The sequence below is a fragment of the Octopus sinensis genome, linkage group LG10 (genome assembly GCF_006345805.1).
Source record: "Octopus sinensis linkage group LG10, ASM634580v1, whole genome shotgun sequence".
NCBI lineage: Eukaryota > Metazoa > Mollusca > Cephalopoda > Octopoda > Octopodidae > Octopus > Octopus sinensis.
The window spans coordinates 103,766,088-103,782,295 of NC_043006.1; positions in this window are offsets into that span (position 1 = coordinate 103,766,088).

Consider the following 16,208-nt stretch of genomic DNA (forward strand, 5'->3'; position numbering starts at 1 on the left):
GCAACTCTTGCGACTCGCTGAATATAATTGAAATTAAATTGCCTAGTTTTGTTTTAATAATTTACATGGAAAAGGAAGGTGATATTGCCTTAACGAGCCCTTATCAACGCGCTCAGACGGGTGTGGTCGTTATGGTTAATGTTCTCGTTTAATTTCTATAAATTTATGCATTGCAGGTTTAGAGTTACAGGGTTGTTATGGTTTAGGTGATGAAAAAAGGCGGGGTGAGTTTTTAATGTGAGGTCTCTAGGATGAGAAATACTCTTTGGATAACGTCAGCTCGAAAGACGGGGAGATTATTTGAAAGAGGAAGGTCTTAGAGTTCAGAGGAACGAAACAATTTTATTTTATTAGCAGTAGTTCTGAGAATAGTGAAACGATAGAATGGAGAGGGCGCGGTGCAGCAATGGCTGTGCAGTTAAGAAGCTCGCTTGGCAACCAGATGGGTTCTGGTTCACTCCCACCGCGCAGCACTTCCAGCAAGTACCTTCTACTGTAATTTCCGACCGACTAGTGCTTTCGGAGTAAACTTGGTAGCCGCACAGAGTATGGAAGCAGTTCGTATATCTATATCTCTATCTATCTTGCTCCCTCTCTCTCTCTCGCATGTATACATTATATATTTTTGTACATAATATATATATATATATATTTATATATATTGATGTATTTAGGAATGGTCGTTTTGCCAGTTTAGTCAATAAAAACACACGCACTATATATTTGGTATTACTTTGCTTCAGCGTTATTTCTTTCTTTATATTAATCTTAACTTATTTCGGACAGAGTTCTTTCGCCACACTCCTGTGACCTCATCAGTGCGTGTGTTTTTATTAGCTAAACTGGCAAAAAGACCATTCCTAAATACAACAATATATGTTTCAACACACGGTTTCAAATCAAAATTCTTGCAAAACAAATATATATATATATATATATATATATATATATATATATAGATATATATAATATATATAGGCCTTTGTGTGTATTTCTATTTCTATTTGTCCCCTTACAATCGCTTGACAATCGATGTGAAAATTGCTTAAGTTTCCCTAGCCTGGCACTTCGGTAAGTGTGATCGATAGAATTAGGTGCCTCAGTTTAAAAATAAAGACTAGGGGTTGATTTGTTCAATTAAACCGTTCGAGGGGGCGCTCAAGCATGGCCGCAGTCCACAAAAGATGCAACGGATTATGGTATCTCAAACCCACACCCACAAATGCATTCTGGAATTTAATTATGGTCTAATATGTTCTCAGTTCAAATTCATGTGACGCCGATTTTGACCTTTATAATTCCGAGGTCCCAAACAAGTATCAGGTGGGTATATTCGACTGCAACTTTGTCTAAATTGTTTGGCATTATGAACAACTGATCATCATATCAGCTCTAGGCCCTAAGGAATAACAATTCTGTTTATTTTCGCGTATTCCTTTCTGTTGAAGAGCGTAGGCTCGAAACGTAAAAGTCTTTCTCACCTTTTAGACTGTTAAACTAGGCACTAAGGAATAAAAATTATGTTCATCGTTGTGTTCTCGCTGTTGTGAGTTAAACTTTTTTTTTTATCAGAGACTAGAAATTTCTCAAGGAGATTGATGGAACAAGATTTCAAAATGGGAACTTCAAGAACCGAAACAAATATACAAGCAGCTTCGATGTTTAAGATATTCAGTGTTGAAACCAACAGTTTCTATCAAACTTTACACGTACGGAAGTCAAGACATGAATATTCACAGGGATGAAACTAACTCTCCACAAAAGCTGAAGATGCAGTTAATAAAATGCGATATATACACACACACACACATATATATATATATATATATATATATATATATATATATATATATATATATATATATATATATATATATCATACAGCTGTGGCTGGGTGGTAAGTAGCTTCCTTACCAACCACATGGTTCCGGGTTCATTCCCCCTGCGTGGCACCTTGGGCAAGTGTCTTCTACTATAGCCTCGGCCGACCAAAGCCTTGTGAGAGGATTTGGTAGACGGAAACTGAAAGAAGCCTGTCGTATATATGTATGTATATATATATATATATATATATACATACACATATAGATATATATGTATGTGTATATGTTTGTGTCTGTGTCCCCCCCAACACCACTTGACGACCGAGGCTGGTGTGTTTCCGTCCCCGTTACTTAGCGGTTCAGCAAAAGAGACCGATAGTATAAGTACTACGCTTCCAAAGTCCTAGGGTCGACTTGCTCGACTAAAGGGGGTGCTCCAGCATGGCAGCAGTCGGAATTTACAAAACAACAAAAGATGAAGACAGGGGTATAAACAACAAACAGGTGCATTAGTTTAACAATGGAGAAGGTGAGAAAGACTTTTACGTTTCGAGCCTACGCTCTTCAACACAAAGGAATATGCGAAAACAGAGAACAAAAATGCTTTAGTGGCTAGCGGACATATATATATATATATATATATATATATATATATGTGTGTGTGTGTGTGTGTGTGTGTGTATGTATGTGTGTGTGTGTGTGTGTGTGTGTGCGTGTGTGTGTGTGTGTGTATATATATATATATCTAAGCTGCACTCTAATTGGCCAAAATATTTCGTTAAAAAGAGCGGGATAAATGCTAACCAAGTAGACACACTCATTAAACCGCGACTTGTAAGCCGCATACTGACTGCTCGAAATACAATTTGAATTTAGTTGGTGCGTTCACCGAACCATGACACCTAAGCCACATAATGATTGGTGATTTTGCAGTTCGTAACATTCAGCCTGTTGGAGACTATCAGAAAGTATCTAAAATACAAATCTCATGATTATACTGCAATTGCTAATTATAGAACACGACTGTTACTACTGCTACTACTACTACTACTACTACTACTACTACTACTACTACTACTACTACTACTACTACTACTACTACTACTACTACATAAACCTGATGATTGCGTAACGCAAACGCATGAAAGTACAAATTTAATCCTAATATGTATATAATATACTATTATCATCTCTATATATAAACGGCAAAATGTCTGTGTGTGTCCTTTATACAAATCCACAATTTTTTAGTTAGAGGGCTCGCACTTTCTATGGTCAGTTAAAACCGTTCAAGGGTGGTCGTGTATATCTTTACATTACCCTACTTACTACGCAAAGCCATTAAAAAAATCAATAAACGTGACTTTTTGTGAATTTTCTATCCAAAACCCAAGCAAAATGCCCGAAACTTGATACGCCAATTGAATGCCAGCTAGCTGTATGTGATTGGTCGGAGATTTGGACAGTACTCGCGTGTATGTGCGCACGCACGCAGCTGTATATGCATGCACTAAAACTATGATCCAGCGTTGCCGGGTCCAAGTGCTAGTAATACTATAAAATTGTAGAAATTGTAAATAATAAACCGTGAAAATGTTGGAATTTCATTGATCATTACATTAATAAAGATACATACATATTGTCATACATACATACATGCATATATGTAAATATATATACATGCAAATATATATGTATGCATATATGTATGACAATATATATGTGCATTATTTACATTTGACGGATATTTGTCCTCATCTTCTGGTGCCTTATTATTTAACACATTCACCGGTAAAATTTCCACTTTCTTTTTTTCTTATTTTCCTAAAATTTTCGTTGCGTCTTGCAACCTTTTCAATAGTCCTGAATATGCTTCAACACACGAACTCATATAAATAATCTTGCAAACCAAATCCAAAAACGAAATGTCCTCATCTTTTTTGTTGTTAACAACGTTTCGGCTGATATACTCTCCAACCTCCATCAGGTATCCTGGGGAAATTTCGAACCTGGGTTCTCACTCCTAAGGTATTTTTCGATGTTATTGTTGTCGTTGCTATTATTATTATTATTGACTGAGAGAGCAGTGCATGCCATCAAAGTGACACTGGGGTAAAATATACGAAGTCCAGTATACCCATCATGACTACCCGTCTGATAAGGGTACACAAGGCACATGGCACATACATCACAACCATATGTGCGCGACATGGTGATCTCATATCAAGATAAACAGCACATGACCTTGCAGGTGGGGCCCAGTTAGAATTTTCTTCAGGTTGAGTAGCCCATCCCGCTCAAAAGGTCCCTGAATAAGGGTTGTTTAAGGATGTTGAAAGAACCACCCATGTTTCCAGAGGTGAATTATTCAAACCCCAAAGAATCCCTCTCAACACATGGCCATGATGCTCCCCCACTACTTCTGCTCGTGATCAGAGATGCACATATCGTCAGCCACTAAGGGACATGCTCAACTGGATATGGTCAAACAACTGACAAGCAAATCTGTGGTATTGAGCAGAATATTTGCTGTAGCCCATCTTTTATACCAAGACAAAACAATGTACATGATAACACTTCCAATCAGTTAAGATCAGAAGCCATGAGAGCCACTGCCTGGTACTGCATCAGGGCATTTATTTTTATTATTATTATTATTATTATTATTTTATTATTATTATTATTATTAGTAGTAGTAGTAGTAGTAGTAGTAGTAGTAGTAGTAGTAGTAGTAGTAGTAGTAGTAGTAATAGTAGTAGGAATAGTAGGATTATTAGTAGTAGTAGTGGTAGTAGTAGTAGTATTACTATTACTATTATCATTATTATTATTATTATTATACCTATTCCCATATGCTACTCATATCTGTACTCGGTCTGCTTAGGAGGTTGTATAACCTACTATAGCTGCATGGAATGGATTTATAAGCCCTAAAATTCACTCACTACGAGTGGTTAAGGGCGCGAGCTTCTAATTCAGGAACGATACAACCTGTACCCAACGAATTAGTAAAGATATTCTCTTTATTACAAAATACAGACCCGTTTTGAACGTATCGACAACAAACGACATATCCTCCACGGCCTTAGAATAACACAAACACACATGCAAATATTAAAAATGATACACTCAAGAGATTCCCAAGAATTCATTAAAAAAGGGTCCCAATCACTGCTATGATCCACAACGACCCACTTTTAATGTCACTTGACCATTTAACATCCTACTACTATCATACTACCTTCATTCCTTTCTTATTCTCCCTCTTCTTTCTCCTTCTTCTTCGTCTTGTTCCTCTCCGCCACCTCCTTCCTAACTTTACCACTATTGCTATTTAGAATAACACCTACGCAAATTTTATAAACAAAACATTCAAAAGAGATGTCTAAAGAATTCAACCACTACTACAACAACAAGTCACTTTCAGGGCACTTGACCATTTAAAAGCCTACTATTTTCATGGCTCTCCCGCATCCTTCTTCTTCTTCTCCTCCTTCTTTCTCTCCTTCCTCTTCTTCTTCTTCTTCTTCTTTTCTTGTATAGGTAGATAGATAGATAGATAGATAGATAGATAGATAGATAGATAGATAGATAGATAGATAGATAGATAGATAGATAGATAGATAGATAGATTACCTTACATAATGCATGCGACCTGGAGTAAGCCTTCTTGTTGATTGTTACAGCTTATTGCGTGAGCGCTTTCCTATAACGGTTATGAATAACTGCAGTTAAATACTGCTGAAAAATCTCAAGTGAATAACAAATAATTATTTGCTATCTAAATTTTCACAATATCCATTTAAATATGTTGTATTTACAGAGCAAATATAAATAAACAGAGAAGTGGATGACAGAGAGAGAGAGGGGGGAGGGAGAAAGAGAGAGAGGAAAGGAGACAGAGAGAAGCTTGCGTAGGCACGTGCATTTGCGTATGCACGTCTGCGCGGGTGTACGTTTGTTTTAGATTACACAAAGCACCAAACACTCCACACACACACACATACAGGCACAAGGAAAGGTAAAGTGGACTTTGTGAAAAATTGGGAAACTGAAATGAAGCTGAGTGAAATTTGCTTTGCCCAAAATTAAAAAGTGTAATTAATGAATTTGAAAGATTTGAATCTTTCATCAGCACGCATTTTTATAAACCATGGATAGCATTTATAGTAAGTGGTAAATTGTATATTGTTTATTTTTATACTACCTCAATTTGATCATAACACATTGCCTTCCATCCTCCTGATGCGGTTAACCGCGGAGTTCACTTCGGTGAGGCTTTGTCACTCGAAAGTCAAAACCCTAAGTGATCCCAGATCATAGGCCATTTTACTTTTACTTGGAAAGTTAAATATTCCTAGTCACAGCGCCGGGCTATGTCCATATTCGAATTAAACCAATAAGCAGTATACAACAAATAATTACCCGTCCAACAATGGGTAATAACATGTCCAACTTAGTCTTTACCACCAATACAGGCTTCATTCAAAAGGGTCATTCCAACAGCTATGGCTAACAGCATGATACAATTATATGTACATGGTTCAAATACTGCAACTCACGCATATAACATTAAACATGATACCCGTCACGAACTTGAATTTCTGGAAGGCCAAATGAAAGGAAATTGAAAAAGAGACCCTCAAAACAAACCAGACACAGCATACTGTCAACCTATATATTAATGAGGGAATTAATTTTCTGTACGAAGAGCTAATCATAATGAGTAAAATGCGTGTATCATATATATATATGTATATATATATATATATACATATATATATATATATATATATATATATATATATATATATATAATATATATATATATAATGTGAAATAGAAAGATGAATAATCTTGTAGTAGATTAATCAAAAGTTTAACCGATACCTTAGTAGCAAAAATCACAGCAGTGAACAGCACGGTTGGAGGTACAACCATCTGGCGTTGCAACCGTGCGTTGGTGCGGATAATTGAAATTAAAACACAATATGGTCCCATTATTCAATCGGATTTTGGTAATTTGTGCCTTTCGAAACACGTGTAGAATGAATAAAACGATTTCTGTTCAATCTGCGTTCAGCTCCATTTCTTCAATTCACCAATAATGTTATATATATATATATATTAATATATATATATATATATAATTATATATATATATATATAAGCTTATTCCTGCAAGAACTTGATTCCACGAGCTAGACAGATACTAATACGTAATAGAAAAAAAACTAACAAAACAAATAAAAAATATTAATCTCTCTCAACAGATAAGACTGCCATAAAAATAAAATAAAATAAAATAAGATAAAATAGAAAAACATTGTACTGAACCTAAAGATATCTTATGAAGTAAAAAAGAAATTAGTTGAAGGGAAAATTATAGAGGATGATCGTAAGTTCTTTTTGCAGTTTGCTAAACAAAAATTCTTACACATAACCAGCTTGGCCCTCAAATGGATCAAAGTGGATCATACGCTGATGATTCATCACGGATATGCGCACTCTTGGCTCAACGATATGACTGTGGATTTCTCCAACCTATAATTAACAAAATATTGCATAATCGAAATTGAATTCTCTGATCCCTAGAAATCAACTACAGATACATATTTAGAAATTAATGATATACTCTTAACTCTTTTACTCTTTTATTTGTTTCAGTCATTTGATTGTGGCCATGCTGGAGCACCGCCTCTGGTCGAGAAAATCGACCCCAGGACTTATTCTTTGTAAGCCTAGTACTTATTCTATCGGTCTCTTTTGCCGAACCGCTAAGTTACGGGGGCGTAAACACACCAGCATCGGTTGTCAAGCGATGTTGGGGGTGGGGGGCAAACACATACACACACACACACATATATATATATACATATATACGACGGGCTTCTTTCAGTTTCCATCTACTAAATCCACTCACAAGGATTTGGTCGGCCCGAGGCTATAGTAGAAAACACTTGCCCTAGGTGCCACGCAGTGGGACTGAACCCGGAACCATGTGGTTGGTAAGCAAGCTACTTACCACACAGCCAATCCTACGCGATATGATGGAATATGATATACTTGTAGCTGTTAATGAACTTGATTCAAACTCAGCGTTAGGAGTTTGGGTCCCTCTCAGATGGTCTCCCAGCCAAACTGTTAAAACATGCAAAAATGTCCTTGCTATGTCAAAAGTTTCTTTAAACCGGCATATTCCAAGAACTACTGAAAGAGACAGTGGTAACACCTACACATAAAGGAGGAAGCATGGCTGAAGAGGAAAATTACGGACATGTTCCTCTCATTTCTCACACATCTAAAGTTATGGAACTCGTTGTCCACAAAAGAAGAATTACGTACATTGAGGAAAACAACCTCTTAGAGGATACAGAGCAAGGTTTTCGTATTGGACGAAGTTGCCTGACACCATAACGCCATCTTCAGTAATTTCTCGAGAGGAATGGACACTAAATGGACACCTGACAAGATTGATCACTGAATCATGTGTTATATACAATGAATCTTGTTATCACCAGAACACTTAGAGAATGGCATTTTGACTTCTTACTAGGTTGGAAACAACCGGTTGTGACAGACAGTCTTCTCTCTGCAAAGTCATCTGTAATAAGTGGAATACCTCAGGACAGGGTTCTAAAACCATTATTATTTAGTATCACCCTATTAGGTATACTCTACCATCCTAACGATTAAAAAATTATCGATAGCTATCAAAAAACCGGAAAATACCGTCACATTCTAAAATTAGCGAAACTACATTTATACGAATTTAATGCATCTAAATTTAAGGTGCTTCATTATGTAGGACACACACACAAATCACATAATTTGGCATCAGATGATAGAATAATTCAAGCAGTTAATGACATACCAGAGTTAGGAGGAATCACGTCAAATTATACATCTTTCATTTGCTGCATCACCAGACAAACCTCTAAATGCAGACCTCTCGTAGGATGGAACATACGAACTTTGAGCACAAAAGAACCGATAGCTATGCAGACTCTACGGAAAACTTTAGTTCTTAGCATATTAGTCTCGAAACTCATCCGGTCTCATAGATGCCGAAGGATAACAAAGAACGCTCACGTGTAGAATAACTTCGCATAAAGGCCTTAATAACTAGAAACGTTTGAAAGCTTTGCGTCTTTACTCTCTGGAATGGTGAAGAAAGATATACTATCACATATATACGGAAAAACCTGGAGGTGTATGTTCCGAAATTCAGTATGAGAGAAAATGTTAATGTCTGATATTTAGAGGTCCTCAGTTCTTCAACCGTGAACCTAAAGAAATCAGAAATATAAAAGGGACGTCTACTGAAACCAGTTCATCATTCAGGGATAAACTCAAGGAAGCTCACTTGCTACAAACACAATCGGTCTTACTTCCAGCTACAAAACGAAAACAAAACTAAAAGAAAATTAATTAAAGCAGTGCTCTAGCATGGCCGTAGTCCTACGCTGTAACCATCAAAAGAATAAGAGAGAGAATGCATATTTATAATGTAATTAGTTCAACTTGAACAGAGGTCGACTTTACCTTTCATCTTTCTCGTGGTTGATAAAATAGGTTCCCGTCGTGTACTCAGCTGTTCATGTAATCCGCTAACCCATTCTCGTCAAAATGTCTGGCCTCGTGCCAATAGTAGAAAGAATTATGGATGTGTGTATACATGTATGCATGTATATATTTATGTATGTATATATGTATGTATGTATGTATGCATGTATATATTTATGTATGTATATATGTATGTATGTAGGCATGTATATATTTATGTATGTATATATGTATGTATGTATGTATGTATATATGTATGTATGTATGTATGTATGTATGCATGGATATATGTATGTATGCATGTATGAATGTATGTAAATCGAGAATAACAATAAAAGAAAACAACAAACAGTAAACAGTGAATGTATTAAGTTCATGCTGAAAAAGATGAGGGTGTAACGTTTCGGGCATAGCTCTTCGTCAGAATGAGGAAAGAAGTAAGTTCCAGAGAGGAGAAAAAATACTACAAGACAATATCGTGTGTGGTTACATTGCCGATTATCGCGCTCTCTCATGGATTTACTATATCCTTTGGACCTTGATTCGGAATAACTAATTCTTGGGATTTCCTACAATGGCTTACCATACCTTTGGATTTCGTTACATCTTTGAATTACCTTGCACTGTGTTGTTTTTGTACCTCATGTATGTATGTGTGTATGTTTGTCATTGTTGAGTTTTATTTCAAGATTTCAAGATTTCTTGACAATAGAGAAAGTTTCTAATCTAGATTCAAGGCTTCTTCAATGGAAGTTCAACATCAACAACAGTTTTTATTTGTATGTATGTATGTATGTATGTATGTATGTATGTATGTATGTATGTATGTATGTATGTATATATATATATGTATGTATGTGTGAAGGCGCATGACTCAGTGGTTAGAGCGTCAAGCTTACGATCGTGAGGTTGTGAGCTCGAATCGCGGACCGGGCTGCGTGTTGGGTTCTTGAGCAAGACACTTTATTTCACATTGCTCCAGTTCACTCAGCTGTAGAAATGAGTTGTGATATCACAGGTGCCAAGCTGTATCGGCCTCTGTCTTTCCCTTGGATAACATCGGTGGCGTGAAGAGGGGAGGCCGGTATGCATGGGCGACTGCTGGTCTTCCATAAACAAACTTGCCCGGACTTGTACCTGGGAGGGTAACTTTCTAGGTGCAATCCCATGTTCTGTGTCGTGACCGAAGGGGTTCTTAGAATGTGTACAGATTTGTATGTTTTCTTTTATGTGTGTATTCTCATGCATATAGTTGCATATCTAGACATGCTCATATATATTTAAATTATAAACTTCTGGAAAGTTTTACAGATTTTTACAGTTCCAGTGATGGATTGGATCTGTAGTCTTCGAATTAGCTTTCTTCCATCTGGTTTTGAGAAGCCTTATTTCTTATGATTGTTATTTAGGTAGTGTGTTAAATATCCCAGGGCCCATGGGATATGTATGTATGTATGTATGTATGTATGTATGTATGTATGTATGTATGTGTGTGTGAAGGCGCATAGTTTAGTGAATAGGGCATTCGACTCACGATTGCAAGGTCGTGAGATCAATTACTGGTGATGCGTTGTGTCCTTGAGCAAGACACTTTATTTAACGTTGCTCCATTCCACTCAGCTGGCAAAAATGATTAGTACCTGTATTTCAAAGGGCCAGCCTTGTCAAATTCTGTGTCACGCTGAATCTCCCTGAGAACTACGTTAGGGGTACACGTGTCTGTGGATTGCTCAGTCACTTGCACGTTAATTTCACGAACAAGCTGTTCCGTTGATATTATCAGCTAGGACCCTCGTCGTCGTAACCGACGGAGTGCTCCTATATATGTATGTATGTATGTATGTATAGATGGATTGATGGATGGATGTAATTTGGTATGCATCCAGTTTTACTTTCTATACACCTTTGTAAATCTCTGTCTTACTTTCTCTTCCTCTTCCATTTTCATGTTCTCCCCTTTTCTCTCTTCCCACTTCTCTTCTGTCTCCGTTTCCCTCTTTGCTCAATTTCTTCCTTTCTTTCTCATTCTCTGTCTCTAAACGTTGTCATTTTATTTATTTATTTGCGCGTGTATGTTTATATGTGTGTGTGTGTGTATGTGTGAGTGAGTGTTCTCTTTCTTCTATTCAGTTTTATATACATATCATGATGATTATTCAGACATCGTTGAAATGCTCATCGGCGCTGCTGCTAGGTGACTATTCTCAAAGTAAAAAAAAAAAATAAGGAAACACAGAAAAAAAAACGAAAACAAGCAAAACAAATCTATAACTTGAAAAAAAAATCTTTCTCTGAGAAAATAATCATCAAAACATATATAAAAGTATACAATTATAATAAAAAGAAATATGAAAAAAAAAAAACTAATCGTTATTAATATAATATGCTAAGTAAATGACATGACTTCAAGCTGGTTTGGCCACTAGAGGCGCTAATAGTTTACTTTTAGCATCAATCACATTAAGAGACAAAATCTATCTCTATCTGAATTGTAGTGTCACATGATAAAGTATCTTTAAAAGTACAAAAGTTGGCATTGATGACTGCTGTGCTGAGTGCATATATATATATATATATATATATATATATATATATATATATATATATATACATACATATAGTTATATATACATGCATATATATATATATATATATATATATATATATATATATAGATAGATAGATAGATAGATAGATAGATAGATAGATAGAAATATATATATATATATATAGATTTATACACATAAATATACATATATATACATATATATACATATATATACATATATATATATATATATATATATATATATATATATATATATACATATATATGTATGTATGTTTGATAGATACATAGATAGATAGATAGATAGATAGATAGATAGATAGATAGATTAGATAGATAGATAGATAGATAGATAGTTAAATAGATGTGTGTACCTATGTGTGTCTGTGCAAGTTTTCACTCATATGTATATATACCTTTACATATATAAATACAGACATATTATACAATTATATGATTTTAAAACTCATCAAGAGTATCAAAAGACTTAATGAAAAATCAGCCAATTAAAATACTCCCACATACAACATCCACGTTCAACAACAATGAAAAGGCTGGAATTGGCAAAACTTCATCTGCAGACCAACAAGAAAACTTGCACTGAAAATCAAAGATCTGCAGAGGAACAGTGGGTAATCAAAAAATCAAGCAGAACCCAAAAGGGTTCTATTCATGTGCAAATAAGCATAGCACCGCTGTCTCACCCGTTGGTACATTGATCGATGATAACGGCATTCTCCAACATGAAATCGCAGAAGTATTGCGGAAACAATATTGCTCTGTCTTTAGTGATACCACTGATATTGACGTAAGGGATGTGAACGAAGTCGACTCCTAACATATAATCTCGGACATAATCTTTACTGTTTCAGACATCATAGCAGCAATAAATGAGATCAAATACTATTCTGCTATAGGCTCTGATAGATTCCCCGCTCGTCTCCTGAAGAAATGTAGAACCCAACTTACAGATCCCTCTAACCAACCTCTGGAGAAATTACTTAGGTGAAGGTTACATACTGAAGCAGCTCTTATCCCATTGTGTCATCCTGGTTTTCAAACGGGGAAACAGATCTCTCTCAGTCAACTGTCGCCTAATCCCACTCACCTCCTATAACATTAAAGCGATTGAAAGAGTGGTGAGATCAAGGATAGCTGACTTCCTGGAGAGCGACAATCTCCTAAGTTCAAACCAGCATGGCTTTCGCTGCGGCAGGGACTAACACATCTTTTACACCATATCAATGATACCCTTAAAGCCTTGGGATCAGGTTCGAACTCTGATGTCATATATCTTGACTTCAGTAAAGCGTTCGACAGAGTCAATCATAATATCCTACTGTCAAAATTGTCAAATGTTGGCAACCGTGGAAAACTACTACACTGGATTGAGTATTTCCTGGAGAACAGAGCACATGTTGTGATCGGTGGAATCCATTCAGGCCCAACAAATGTCACCAGTGGTGTTCCTCGGGGGATAGTTCTGGGCCTGCTTCTCTTTATAGTCTATATAAACCACCTTCCCAGCGTCATAAAACACAGCAAAGTGAAAGAAAGATCATGGCTAGCCGAACACAAATTTCAAAGAAGTTATCATTATCTTTAAAAAAATAATGATAAAGTGGCCAGCGAACGTGACCAAATTAGGCAAAATATATATTATCAAAATTCAAGATACAATATACACCTGTTTGCTAGAAAGAAGAGTTAAAACTGTCCAAAGCCATGAATTTCTCACTATATGTAAACACGCACGAAGAATGTAGCAAAGATACTAAGAAACAGTCCGCCCCATTTGTAAAACCACAAAGAGAAGAATAGATATCCCAGTATCAGTTGATTTCACTTTATGTGCCGAATGGCACTTAAAGATCATCAGCGTGTTTACATATAGTGAGAGATGCGTGGCTTTAGAGAGTTTTAACGCTTCTTTCTAGCAAACATGTGCATATTATCTCTCTCTCTTCTCTCTCTCTCTCTCAACATTCGGTGCTTTCTTCCAAGGAATCTAATGCTGTTAGCTTAGTTTTTCCTTGGGGCTTGCCAGATTAGAGCAATCTCATATGTAATCAGCCGAAATTGCGATTATAACCTGGTTCTTGACTGAAGATAGAAAACTGCGAATGACCCGTCCTTGTTTTCTTTGTATCGTTTATCCGGATGCTTTGTTGTCCCTTTTTGTATCACCTAGTTGTCCGATGTTTTGCGTTCTTGTTCCATTTTGTATATATATATATATATATATATATATATATATATATGTGTGTGTGTGTGTGTGTGTATACGTATGTATGTATATCTGTATATATATATATATATATATATATCTATATATATATATATGAGGGAATATTATTCCTAACTTACAGGGAAAAATTCAATTTAGAAATACTAAGCCAAATTTAACAAAATATGATATATATATATATAAAAATTAGAGAAAAAAAACCTTTTATCAATTCAAAATGAACAATTAAATTACACCATCTAGAAAATTACATATAAATGAAATATTAAACTTAAAATAACAATAATATACTAATGATTAAGTAAATTGTAAAATAATAATAAAATCGTATATATTTGGTATATATACGTTATTATTATTATTTTGCAATTTACTTAATCATCGGTATATTTTGTTATTTAAGTTAATATTTCAATTATATGTAATTTTCTAGATGGTGTAATTTAATTGATAAAATGTGGGTTTTTTTTCTAATTATATATATATATATATTATATATATATATATATATATATTATATATAGGTATATATATGCAAGAAAAGTTATACATGTATAATTTAAAACATTCATGTACTCTGTGTGCGAAAGAATCCCGTACAGGCTTGTGAATGACATTATCCGAAGGCCACGTGTTTCTGCATCGTTATGTTTTTTCAGCTATTGATACGCAAAGCATCTTTCATAGACCACTAAGAACTATTGTTCTTTTATATTTGCGGCAAATAAACTTACTGGTGTGTGCAAACTTTTATTAAGCTAAAACTAGTCAATTACCTAAAGTCAAACTAAGTATCGATAATTAAACTAAAGTTGTGGTGAACCTTCGTATTTAACAAATTCATGTGTATACAGACATGGAAAAATCTTCACTGTGGAAATTGAGTTGGGAGAATAATTATCCTTATAGAATTCTACAGTCCTACTTCTTCAAACATTTCCCGAATCCTATTGCAACTTCATTTGCACGTTGAAAAAATATATGGGGCTGTTTATCAGAGAGAGAAATCCTTCTTAGGCTCGTCATTTAACATTCAATGGTTTGTGTGTTAGATTAGGTTAGGATTTTGCGGATTTATTTCAATTTGGAGACTGTCTTAATGAATTGATACTGGGACAACCAGTATATCAGTTGCTTCAACGAGTAAGATAGATGCTTTCTCCAGATATTCGATATTACGTAAATAAAACGAGCGTCATTGAGAAAACAGACTTAAGCGTGTTTTGCAATGCAGACTCACAGAAGTATACGGTCTATTAAATATTCTAAACGGATCCTTACCGTGAATACAAGTCATTTGTTACGATGGAAAAAAATAGACGCCTTCTCCCCAAATCAGTTATCATAGGGAAAAAAAATACGCCATGGAGAGAGAAAACTTTCGCCGTGATTTTGCAATGCAGACACACGGAACTATAAAACAGATATTAATGCGCGAACATTTAACTCTGCAACAAGACACAGTATTCCATTATTTTTCTTCCGCCATCAATAATGTTTAGCGGGTATAATAATTCCATCATTATTTGAAGATTCCTACAGTAGTAATCATCTTACGGCTGCATAACGATATAAAAGAATATTCACGGATTGCAGAAAAAAGCTTTAAAAGTATTATTGATGTTTTATGCCACATATTTATACATATTTGGAGTTCTCTTCATTAACGAACATCAAAACGAGGCTACATCATCTCTTATCTGAAGAAATAGAATTACACGTAGCTTTGTGAAATATTCCACCACAATTAAATGAAATTTCTGAATCACATCAAAGCCAGATGTCTCATTAGTTTAATAACAAATATTTAATGAATGATTCTCATTATATTTGTATTGCTTCTTTACGTTACATAATTAAAATTTCCCAGTGTTAAACTGATTTACAAGTTATTATATTTTTGTACTTTTTCTTATGGGTGGAGTTGGTTATTAACAGGTACGTTGCAAACATTTCATCTGAGAAAGTATAGAATGTTGTGATATATAATTTATTAATTATT